We start from the raw sequence: 13402 nt of genomic DNA, 5'->3' as shown, positions 1-13402 counted from the left end.
TACATATATATGTATGTTTAATTTAGTAATAAATTATATGTATGTAAAATTTATGTATATCTGTATATTTCTCACGGTTGGACTAAGTCCTTTTATACTTTTGAGTGGAAGCTTCTTGGAGGGTGTTCTATTATTGTTCTATTCTAGAAAACTTTAATTAAACGGCATTTTACTCAATAGATATATGTAGATGATAAAAAATTGTGGAGTTAGTATTGGTTGACTTTAATTTATTTATCTATGTAACTTGATTTTCGAAAAGAGTAACTACTGTTTTAAATAAGAAATTGTTAACATAATATGCCCCGAGGAGGACGGCAGCCAGGATGGCTTCGCACTGCCGTACGCACTAGCGAGGAATGCGGGGGGCGAGATACCTTCGCCCCCTGAGGAGAGCTTCGCCGAGCCACGAGCGGAACACAACTCGGGAGAGGCCGCTGATGCGTTATATCAACATACCGCAGCCTCTCCGATCCGAGCCGGGGACGGCCGTCACAATGGTTTTAGTGGGTAAGAATCCCACATAACCCACATAACCCGGTTTACCCCCATGAGAGCCGGGTACCTTTCTGAAGATTTGCATTGCGTGAAAAAGAGTTCATAGCTATAAGTGGAAAACGTGGTCAAGCTGTAATCCATTCGCTCTTAAAAAAATATGACTTCACATACAGATCAAAGCACGGCGAACCCTAACACTTTCAATCATCGCCGGTTGTCTTATTAATTAATAAAATTATTAAATGAACTACAATAACCAACAAAAAACGCATTAAATATAGTTTGTTTTAAAGTATTTGATTACGATTAATTAATTACTTTATCTTTTTGTCTACTAACAAAATGACGGTTTTAAATTAGCGCTCGTCTTTGTTTTAACAACGCTGTTGTATGGATCAAAGAATCTCCTAGCTATATATAATTCATAGTATTAAATAGGAAGGTGGTCAAATGGACCACCTGATGGAAAATAGTCACCACGGCGGACATTGGCGCTTTTAGACAAATTAAACATTCCTTACATCATCAATGCACTGCCAACCTTGAGAACAAAGATGTAATGTAATGTCATGTAATGTGTAATAAAGCTGTTTTTCAATCTCAGTTTATCAGTTTCAATGTGCAGAAAAAATATATAGAGTAGTTTCTTGCCGGTTCTTCTCGATAATTCTACTCCGAACCGGTTGTAGCTCTATCTACACTAATAATATTAATAAGAAAGTAACTGTATGTCTGTTACGCTTTCAAGTCTAAACCACTGAACGAAATTAGTTTAAAAGCAAACTTAAACTCTAAGAAAAGACGTTATTTAAGTAAGTCATAAGTTATTTTTCTATAAACAAACACCTCCCCCCCCCCCCAATCGCGGGTGAAGCCAAGGCCAAAAACTAGTATTTAATATAATTATGTACAACGACGACTCGATACATAAGAGTCTATTCAAATAAAGAATGTTTTGATTTTGAAATCTGTCGTTATTATTTCATTGACTTCAGCCTTTTGTCCTTTCCGTCTATAAAGACAATCTGACGTCATATTTTTTTTTTGTTTTTAATTGGCATATCTAAAATACTTTATATATATCTATATTTTTTCAGTCCAAGCAAAAAAAAAATGTTCAATTTATTCTAATAAAACTAATGAACGCCAGAAATGTAATTTCCTACATAATTTATTATGTAGGTCACGTGCCTCATTAATGTTATAATTAAAGCAGTTCGTTCGTATGGTACGTATTATGACTGGGGTGAATCCTGAATGCGCATATGTCGTATCGTGACAGACAGACGTTTTGATATTTTATTAGCAAATGCTGTAAAAGTGAGGGGTGCAGGAAAATATTCTGGTTTTATCCCATATTATAGTAATAATTCACCGGTCAAATCCGCTTAAAACTAGTTGAAAGTATAAGATATTTGTGACAAGATATACATATGTAAGGAGCGATTTATAGTTTTGCAGTGACAATATGACAGGCGAAGGTAACTTACCTACCTTCAGGTGGCATATTTGCTCATAATGAAATTTTTTAGAAGTTATATACATATATAATATACTAGATCATATTGTTAATGTTGTAATTTTGTGTTAAAAGGATGTATTATAGCTTTTACTATAAGAAAAAGAGCCATTGGCTAGTGGTGGCATCTGTCAATTTTGACTATTTGGTTTTGCTTCAACTACAATTTTACTGTATCTATTCTAAATAATGTATTATGTCTTCTTTAGAAACCTTATTCTCGTCGCTTCATTTATTTACCCTAACCTCCTATAGTTACCATATACAAAAATGTGTTTCAAGCTGACCTAAAATTCCCTTAAATTTGGCCTATCGCTATCAGATAACATTAAATAAAAGCTCGTAAAGAAATCACCAAAGACAATTTAAAGATATTGCCACGCAAACGTGGTTCGTAATATGTTTTCAGTTTTAGTTGTTGAACTTTAATATTCTAGATAATTTGTTATTATTATAAGCTATTAGTTAGCGTTCCTTAATAAATTAATCGAACTAAAAATACCGAAACAACATCCCGAAAACAAAACATAAACTAAAACTAATTTTAAAATGTAATCATATGAAATAACCGGTTTAATATAAAGACTAATTACCAATAAAATTTCAGTTCCTAAACTGACTTACTAATCCTTGCAATATAAACAAAATGGTAACCTCATCCTTATTAAGGCAACAACACATTATATTATAATAAATTATTCCAAGCTGTCAGTAATGTCAATGTCACTGGATAACATATATTTAACGACCGGTTTGCCTTTTTTTATCAATGGTGTGTATGACACAAGTTTCCCAAGCTGGCGCCGTAAGAGAAACTTGTCTAAGATGTGCTTATTTCCTAAGCACTAGACAGTCGATACAACATTCCCAGTCTAGATCTCTATCACATCTCAATGAAGAGAAAACACCAGTTTTTTTACCACAGATTAAATATGATGTGTTCATTATCTATTAAAGATATAATCTGTGTCAAGAATTTTATAATCTATCTCGTTTGAGCGTGATTTTTTTTCGCGGCAAAGTTATTAAATTTCTTTTATCCATATAGACGTATGAAATTTAATAACTGTGTAAATACATATGTTATAAGCATATTAAATGATGGTTATAATTAATTTCTAATGAAATGGTCAGATATTTGTCGTCATATTTTATAGCTCTACACTTGCTTATTTTGTAAAATATTTGCAAGCTACTTGCAATATACTTAAGATATATGAAAAGATAATGAACATAAGGTTTGGATTAATTGTTGTTTTAGATCCTCGCGACTACATAAATAAAAGCGTATCTTTATTCATTTGTTAAATTAATAATAAACTTTCATTATTATATTACCTGCCGGTTGTGACTTCGTACGGATAAAATGATTTTTTTACTCAATGACTTACACATTGGCCAATCTATAGAATAGGAAGGTGGACGAGCATATGGGCCACCTGATGGTAAGTGGTCACCAAACGCCCTTAGACATTGGCATTGTAAGAAATGTCAACCATCGCTTATAGCCAATGCGCCACCAACCTTGGGAACTAAGATTTTATGTCCCTTGTGCCTGTAATTACACTGGCTCACTCACCCTTCAAACCGGAACACAACAATATCAAGTATTGCTGTTTTGTGGTAGAATATCTGATGAGTGGGTGGTACCTACCCAGACGAGCTTGCACAAAGCCCTACCACCAGTAATAATTTTTGCTCACATAGTACAGTTCTAAGCGCATATAATATACAACACACAAGAAGACATATTCTATTAACCCCATTTCCGTATATTTAACAAATATAATTTGTGGAACTGACAAATTCTTAAATAAACAAATGACTAAATATTCGGTCGGAATTAGCTATGTTTATTTAGTTGGCACAAAAACTAACACCCCCGTGCCATCTGCTATACCACATGCGGTAATGACCCACATTTGACGGGTTTTTATACTATATGATACTGATTGTGAAGTTGTTGTTTTTTTTCTATATTTCAAAGTGTTTATTGGTTTAAAGGATTTAAAAGGTTATTTGCTTTTATATATTTATAAAGGTTTTTATAAAGAATAGTTGTTATTTATATCGACTGCAAACCGTTTCACTAAATTTAAACAAAATAATAAAATTTTTTAAAGGAAAATTTCTTCAGGTGTGATGTTTATAAAATGTCATAGTTGCAACGTTTATTCGTAACCAATTTATTGCTGGCGTTTTACTTCAATCGCGTGTACTTGATTCTACGCGTGTTTGAATTTTAAATATCTTTTATTTTAATAAAAAAAATAAACATAACAAAAACCCATGTGTTTCATGACAAGATATGATCGACTTCTTTACCAAATTTCTTTAGAATCCAGCCGGATATTCCAGCATTTTTTAATAAGAAACATCAAATAACGCAAAATACCATCAGGTAAATCATTTTTCAATGTAATCTCATAGAAATATAAAAGTTAGAGAAAATATTGTGTGCCTGCTTATATCAGCTGTACCCTATCATATCTCCTGTATCGTTGAAAAAGGCCGCCGTAGCTGAAATATGATGAGAAAGACTTGTTTTATATAACCCTAATAACGAACAAATAAGGGCTTTCTTCTTATTATTCTTAAATCGCGGCTTAATTAAGGTAACCACTTAAAGAATTTAAACAAAATTCTTAAGCCTAATGAGCTTGCGTTCGGAAATTCGGGCAGGCACCAGTAAGTTTTAAGTAGCAAAGTTGATTACAATGAATGTGCCCGATTATAGAAGCGTCGTAAGGCATGTGTTAAAGGAATTCTAAACCGGAATCTAACCGGCGGATCACTGTTGTGGAATAATCTCCGAAAATATATATATATATATACCTAGAAGCATTTACCTAACAATGGGATGTTCCCGAGCTTCTATTCAACAATAATAATACCGGAAAACGAACGGGTAGTGTTGGGTGGAACTAGATATTCGAAGAGATAACCCTCTTAATAATCAACTTTCAAGAAAAAAAAGTAGTATTTCTTGTTTAGTATTTGTTGTTAAAAATTGTCGTATAAGCAAAATGAAACATATAAGCAGAATTTTTATATACTGTAAAATAAATCCCTAGTTTATGCGTTGTACACTTATTGCTTAATAGATTTCCGTTTTCCTTAAAAAACCGGAATACTTTTAAAATCGTTATTTTTAAAAGCGAAGTTACCAATAAAGTATGTCACGATTAAATTGCATCGAAAAAAATTATTTCAACATCAGACCGGGTTGTCGTTGAAATTTTTCTCATTACCGATGTGGTCGACATTACTGGCGATCATCCAGAAAGTATCGATTCATTAATTTCTCGGTATAGTACGAATTAATACAGCGGAACTTTCAAACGTAATATCAAAATTTATCGATAAATCCTGGAATAATTTATGGAGCAGACTAATTTGGTAGTTTGTCTCATTATGTCAAAATAAAGGATACATGTATACAAGAATTATATCAAATTATAACTGTAAGGGCTCCATAAATATATTAGACTATACAATGGCACGATGGCTAAAGCTAGTACAGACAGAAGGCAAACTCGATCGTAAAGCCTGTAATTCGCTAATATTGACGATACAGAAATTTATGGCAGTGCGTTTGGGCACAGTGGACGTTTCGCAAACCTATTGGAGGCTTAAGATGTATTGGTATATTGCCCTTCGGCTTCAGGGCGAGGACCCCATCAATCTACATGTACACCAATAAAACGTGCTGTACAATTTTCATTAGTGACATTTACGAGGATTCCATTGTCCTTGTAAATTGGGACTCATATTTTCATTGATATTATGATATATACGTAACAATCATCGATAAAACAAATAGTTATCCGTTAAAGGTATTTTCTTCCAGCTAAATGTCATATTAAGCTATATTTCGAAAATTTTGTATCATATTAACATCCCATATAGTTTTTGATCGACCTGAAAATATACAATAAAGTAATATTAAAGTTCAACCAATTGGATAACTTAAGTTTTGAAATTATTATATTAGTAAGATTTTAAAATATATAGTTTTATTTATTTGACTTCTTTTTTTTTTGTTATGTTATAGGTAGGTGGAAGTGTAATTGGGCCACCTGGTGTTAAGTGGTTACCAGCACCCACAGACATTGGCGATGTTAGAAGTATTAATCATTCCTTACACCGCAAATGCGCCACCAACCTTGGGAACGAAGATGTTATGTCTCTTGTGCCTGTAATTACACTGGCTCACTCACCCTTCAAACCGGAACGCAACAATACTAAGTATTGCTGTTTGGCGGTAGAATATCTGAGGAGTCGGTGATACCTACCCAGACGGGCTTCCACATAGCCCCAGCCCCACCTAGTAAATATAGTATAATATTCAGTGTAAGCTCACAATTAACAAATATATAATATTAAAAAGTAAATATACGGTTCGGCTCGTTATTTTATGTGATAATTCTAAAAGTAATTAGTTAAGGAGGAGACGTTAATTATTTAATTGCGATGTTTATGCCAAAGTGAAATCATCTCATGTCGTATAAAAAAGCCGAGATGGCCTAGTGGTAAGAACGCGTGAATCTTAACCGATGATGGTGGGTTCAAACCCGGGCAAGCACCACTGAATTTTCATGTGCTTAATTTGTGTTTATAACTCATCTCGTGCTTAACGGTGAATTAAAACATCGTGAGGAAACCTGCATGTGTCTAATTTCATTGAAATTCTGCCACTTGTGTATTCTACCAACCCGCATTGGAGCAGCGTGGTGGAATAAGCTCCAAACCTTCTCCTCTAAAGGGAGAGGAGGCCTTAGCCCAGCAGTGGGACATTAACAGGCTGTTACTGTACTGTGATGTTTATGTAACAAACAGTCACATGAGCGTTAATAAGCAAATAAACTAAAAAATAATCAATTGACAGTTAAAATAAAATTTTCCACATCCATAAACGATATAAGCCGTTTTCGTTTTACACTAAAACGTGTAAAATTTGCATCAGCTAAATGCACAAAGCACTCCACACTCGTAATCTCATTCCAGCTCGTGCCAACTTCCAAAACATTTGTAACAGGGTTGCATTAAGCCTGTACGCTGAACCAGATGCTAAATGAGCAATCTGCAAGTGTGTCACGATGTTTGAAGCTCACGAAATAAGGGCAGGTATTATATTTAAGGTTATGACTACTGGTCTTCCTTTTGTCCGACACGGTGTTTATTTATTTGATTAAAGTGAAGTAGTTAATTCTTCCGTTAATATTTATATACATTTTTTATTTATAGTAGCATATATTTTTAACACGTAGTGTAAAGTATTTGACATACATTGATAGGATTTTAATTTTATTTCAAAAAGGTACTTATATACAAACCAAAGTTTTATAATTGCCGTGAAGTGACCACCCTTGATAGTGGTACTAACGCTAGAAGCACTTTTTCCATTTTATTTTATCTTTTTGTTATAGGTAGGCGAACGAACAAATGGACCAACAAATGATTAGTGGTCACCACCGCCTATAGACATCGGCGATGTAAGATATTAACCATCTCTTACGTCATCAACCTTGGGAACAAGATGTTATGTCCTTTGTGCCTGTAGTTTCACAAACTTACACACATCAAACCAATACACAACAATGCTAAGTATTGCTATTTAGTGGTAGATTATTTAAAGAGTTGGTGGAACCTGCCCAGTCAGCTTGCACAAAATTCTACTTTCTTAATGTAACAATAACATTAACTTTTACTTAATAACAAACCGAGAATGAAGCCGAGATGGCCCTGTGGTAAGAACGCGTGAATCTTAACCGATGATCGTGGGTTCAAACCCGGGCAAGCACCACTGAATTTTCATGTGCTTAATTTGTGATTATAATTCATCTCGTGCTTTACGGTGAAGGAAAACATCGTGAGGAAACCTGCATGTGTCTAATTTAACTGAAATTCTGCCACATGTGAATTCTACCAACCCGCATTGGAGCAGCGTGGTGGAATAAGCTCCAAACCTTCTCCTCAAAAAGAGGAGAGGAGGCCTTTAGCCCAGCAGTGGGACATTCACAGGCTGTTACGGTAATAACAAACATAATATTTTATTGAAATATGATTGCAACAACATGGTGCCATGTTGTTCGTGCTCTAGCTGTATGGAAACAAACAATACCTTATGCAAGCAAGCCTTTTGAATTGTAAATGCATTGCCAACCGAGAAATGTATACAAGAGAGCTATGGTGTTCAATGTTTGCTGGTCTTTAAGATTAACTTAAACTTTAATTAATAAACTTAAATTCAACTTTAAACATTAGAATTACTAATGCTATAGAATAACTGAAACGGAGACCAGAGCTATTCTACAAGAATACTCGAAATTCAGCGCAGAAAACAGTCGTAAAATATCCGAAAGTGGTATGTGACATTGACCACAATAAGTATATAACATTTGAATAAAACACGCATCAAAATTGTATATTGCCATTTATGTTGGTTTTCAAGATTTCAGCGAGTAATGAAGCGAGTTCGACGGAATCTCACTACATTACATTTAGCATCAAAACTACTAACTGATGTTTCTGTATAACACAAGCAAAGCGTCCCACAACCATGTACTTTCCGGGTTATTATACTGTCAAATAAAAAAAAACTGTCCCCAAAATTATCAGTTAAGTCTAAAGCCTATTTAACTTGCTGATATGTCTCCCACAGAGGATTTATGTCAAGTTTCTTTATAGTTGGCAGCCTAACATCAATAGAAAAACACAACGCTTATGTGAGCAACTCAACACGGATTATTTTAGTGCCGCAAAAACGTTTCACTACAAAACGTTACACGGAAACGACTCTAAACGGATAGAGTCGTTTCCGTTCCTAATGAAATTACTACTCCAAAATTTAACTAGACATTATTGTAAGTAAAATGTTTTAGAACAATTTATACTCCCACTAATATTCTTATATGCATGTGCGCTTTCGTGTACCCTAATCGGATTTGCTTAGTGAATAGCTAAGCCTTTATTCAAATGCATTCCTCTAATTCGTATTAGATCTCAACACTTATTTTATAGTTTCTTAATTTGCTATAAATAACAATGACATAATATAAATAAATAAGAGAATGCTAAGTACCATTACTCTTGCTGAGCCTTTGTTTATAAACTTATAAGTAAAAAAAGATTAGGTTTAATTTTTCGTAACACTCCCATCAAAATAATAGCGATTTACGATATTTTATTAACTCACGTGCAGAATAAGGATCTATATATTGTAATACATATAACTCTATTAGTTCACGCGGCCAGTTAAGCTCCCAGTCAATATGATTCTTTGCGCCTTCTTCTACAATCAGAGTCATATATCAGTCAGTTTACAAAAAAAAACAAATTAATGAAATGTACACCTTAATCTTCCTCATGAATCGCACCTTCCATTGAAGAAAATCGTATGAGTATCCTTTCGGTAGTTTTTGAGGTTATCGTGGTCAAACAGACTAAGAGACGCGGCGTGGGCTTTATTTTTTAATATGTAGTGATTGGTCTTTGTATTGACTGGATCCCTTTACAATGAATCTGCTTGTTCAAAACGACAAAAAGGTAACAAAGAGACAGACAAACAAAAATAGAAGATCTTTTAATTCAAACGTATTAAGAGTTGGTTACTATATATGGTTGAGGTACGATCTCGCTCTTAGCTATTCCTGATAAAACTTTATTGCTCATTTTGTGGGGTAAGAAGAAATATAAGGAAAATCTAAAAATTTTTTTATATATTATTAATTAATATAAAAGTATATTACGAAATATTGAAGTAGTATTTATCAAGTGTAATTCGAATCAAACAAATAATAATCGCACCCTAATACCGAACAAACAAACAGACCAAATAACAAGCGATTACGAAACGGAGTTATTCACGATACGAGAATAAATTTACGATACAATATATGGGGCAAAGACGTTTCCTCCGCTTTAATTGTTAGTTAAACGGTATTTTTGGGGTTTCTTGAAATATTTCTAATGTACTAGCTATACGTCCCGGCTTCGCACGATTAAAATTTAGATCATAATTTATATTGAAAGCCGAGATTTCCCAGTGGTTGGAACGTGTGAATCTTAACTGATGATCTTGGGTTCAAATCCGGGCAAGCACCACTGAATTTTCATGTGCTTAATTTGTGTTTATAATTTATCTCGTGCTTGACAGTGATGGAAAACATCGAGAGGAAACCTGCATGTGTCAAATTTCACTGAAATTCTGCCACATGTGTATTTCACCAACCCGCATTGGAACAGCGTAGTGGAATGAGCTCCAAACCTTCTTCTCAAAGAAGGAGAGGAGGCTAAGGCCCAGCAGTGGGACATTCACAGGCTGTTATTGAAAGACAAACATACAAAGAAAAAATCTTGTTTTTTTTCAGGCCAGAAACCTTCTCTTGCGTACACAGAAGAATCGACTAAAGTTTCATCACAATTGGATTAATAGCTTCGGAATGCATAAAGGACAAACATACAAACATTTATCTTTATTGACAAGAGAAGATGAAGAAGATAAATGTATTAATAAGAAAACATTGACAATTTTCAATGTTTTCGTACAATTAAAGAAAAATGAAACTGGTATATATGTAAAACTAAATAAAAAAAAAATAGATAAGCAAGAAGACAGCTAAACAAATTAGGAATTCTGAGTGAAGGGGGCTTTACTAATGATTGAATTTCAAATTTATCCAGAGAAAGCTAAAATATAAATACATATATATTATAAACCATCAACTACCATCGAGATATTTGATGATGAAGCCAGGTCGAGAGCCGAAATGGTACAGCAACTAGAAAAACTGAATATTATCCGAATATTGCGGCTTCTAAAAAGGCGAAAACCTTGAGTTTCTTAAATTAATTCGAAGTATAGTTAGTTAACTCTAGAATAAATCTCTGTCTATTTCGAAAGATACACAATAACAAACACAAATGTTAATATAAAAAAAGTAATTCTCATATTCTTTCTCAGAATAACACTTTTTAATAGTTGTGGCTGAGTGACAAGCAAACAAAAAACAATGCATAGTCGCCACGTGCGCTAATAATAATTTCTTCACCCTCGAATAAAGCGAGGGTGTGACACGAATGTTTTCCAATACATATTACGAAGTTTTTATTATGAGAACCGTATTGATTATTTTCACGTTGACATATGGGCAAGGGTGATGGGGGTCTAAAAATAATTAAGGCATTTTAATTTTGATAGACGCGGTAGCTGGCTTATACTATAACTACGAATAATTGCAGGGACCGTTAGTTTATATAATAAATTTAAACTTTAAGAGTATTAACGGTGCATTGTTTTTAATATATCGAGCCAATTCGAGGTAAATTATAAACAAACTAATTTAACCGACATTAAAACTACTGAAATGCGCTACATTGTGAATTTAATGCGCCGTTCACAATTTTTCGACAGTTCACAGTCTTTATTACGAACTGCAACTGGTCCTTATGTTTATTATAAAGCGTTTCAAGTGACAAAAATCTTGATCAGCATGCATAAAGTTGTAGAAAATATCATTTGATATGAACTAAAATCGTAAATGTTTTTCTTTGCAAATATACTTAACTTACTTCGATCAACAATATAACTTAGAAGTAATTTAATACATACTTAATGGTAATTTAAGACATATTTTTATTGTCCCACCTAAACTTGATTGCGTTAATATAATAATAAGGGTGATTAATAAATCAATTGTTTGTTAAATGTTTTTTTTTTTAAATGACAGGACCTTTTTTTGAATTGTTATATATTAATAAAAGCGGTATTTAAAAATGACAATTTGAATGGATATGCAACCCTTAAAAATATATAAGCTTATATAATCGAAAACACTTATAAGCGGATATTAATTATGTAAACATAAAACACTTCTATAATATTTTTATTTATTTATGTTAGCAAAACAGGAGCAGAAAGATGCTGATGGGTCATCTTCACCCATAGGAAGTACACCCATACCATCGATGAACTCCACCATGGAATCTAAGATGTAACGTCACAAGATAAACACGAACTTATGATAATTTTCGAGATACTTTTTATAACATTATTATTTATTTTAATCTTGTCTTTACAAAGGTAAATAAAGACATTGTACGAGGGTATTTGTCGCATAAATCATAATCCTCGGTAGTATAGTGGTAAGTATCCCCGCCTGTCACGCGGGAGACCGGGGTTCGATTCCCCGCCGGGGAGGATTGTTTTTTATGTGATCTATTTTTGCAAATATGTATTGTTCTACTACTATAATAGTATAATTTTAGAGTAATACGTATTTTGTTGTTGTTAATTTATATTATAGTGCAGTAATAACCACGCCACGATAAGAAGGGTTAGCTGGCAGGGGTAACTGTGTTGAATTTTACCCGTACGACTTCGTACGGCAGCTAGTTCTGTATATGATTTATAATGGGTTTATTTCAATACAGATATAGGATTGCGTTTGATGACAATCATGCCAGTGAAAGGCAGTAATGAGATCGAAGTTTTTGAAGCGATTGCTTAGAAAATATCTCTTCACTCTTCTTTCGAGGGATCCCAAATTATACGTTGGGACGATGTACGAGTACGGAAGACTTGTGTGTTCGTACAGTCAGCTTACACATATGTACAGTGGTCAATAATATTCATACAAGCAAAGTATCATCCGATTTGTTTAAATATATCGGAGCGCAAACATCGAACATGTGTTTGAAAGCCGTTGCTTAGCTTAGCGGTACGTAGGTTCATATTCCATCGCTGGATTTTTTCCCATACGAAAGAAAGCCTTGGCCAGGCGATCGAACAACTGTAAACAAAAATCATTCACCGCTTGAAAGAATATTTATAATTTTTGTCGAGCAATTGTCGTTTTTTGTGTTTATTTATTTTATGGGATCTTGATTTAGCATAATTAAATAATTTTAAATTAGGTACATATTACAGCAATTTTGTTATTTTTTACTTATAATTGTAACTACAGTTGACATAAACAACACAATATACAGAAGAGTTTTTTCTCATTTACCTTAAAATAGTTGTGTAATAATTTAAAGTCGCCCTTACCCAACCGGATATGCGCACACGCACCGAAATAGAACAATCGACATCCATTATCGTCTATCACGATTTAAATATAGAGCATTCCATTAACGCTTTTGTATTGTTTTTAAAATAAATGTCTCATTTAAACGGTCGATAAATAACTTCCAATAGTGATTTATTATATAACCTTCGTATAACTTATATAAAAACTTATAAAAAGTTGCTTTACGTTGAGACGTTTTATAAAAACTAAATATAGTTAAAATTAATTGTCAAAAATTTAACTCCACGGCGGGGAATCGAACCCCGGTCTCCCGCGTGACAGGCGGAGATACTTACCACTATACTACCGAGGA

General features: G+C 33.5%; 2 non-coding genes across 2 annotated transcripts; one reads left to right on the top strand and one right to left on the bottom strand.

The window, feature by feature from the left end:
* Positions 1 to 12146: 12146 nt before the first annotated feature.
* On the top strand, positions 12147 to 12218 carry Trnad-guc (transfer RNA aspartic acid (anticodon GUC)). Its single transcript has one exon. It is a non-coding gene; the product is annotated as a tRNA-Asp (tRNA).
* A 1112-nt stretch (positions 12219 to 13330) lies between these two features.
* On the bottom strand, positions 13331 to 13402 carry Trnad-guc (transfer RNA aspartic acid (anticodon GUC)). The gene has a single exon. It is a non-coding gene; the product is annotated as a tRNA-Asp (tRNA).

This window comes from Nymphalis io, chromosome 11 (genome assembly GCF_905147045.1).
Source record: "Nymphalis io chromosome 11, ilAglIoxx1.1, whole genome shotgun sequence".
NCBI lineage: Eukaryota > Metazoa > Arthropoda > Insecta > Lepidoptera > Nymphalidae > Nymphalis > Nymphalis io.
This window is presented reverse-complemented; position numbering and strand designations above follow the sequence as displayed.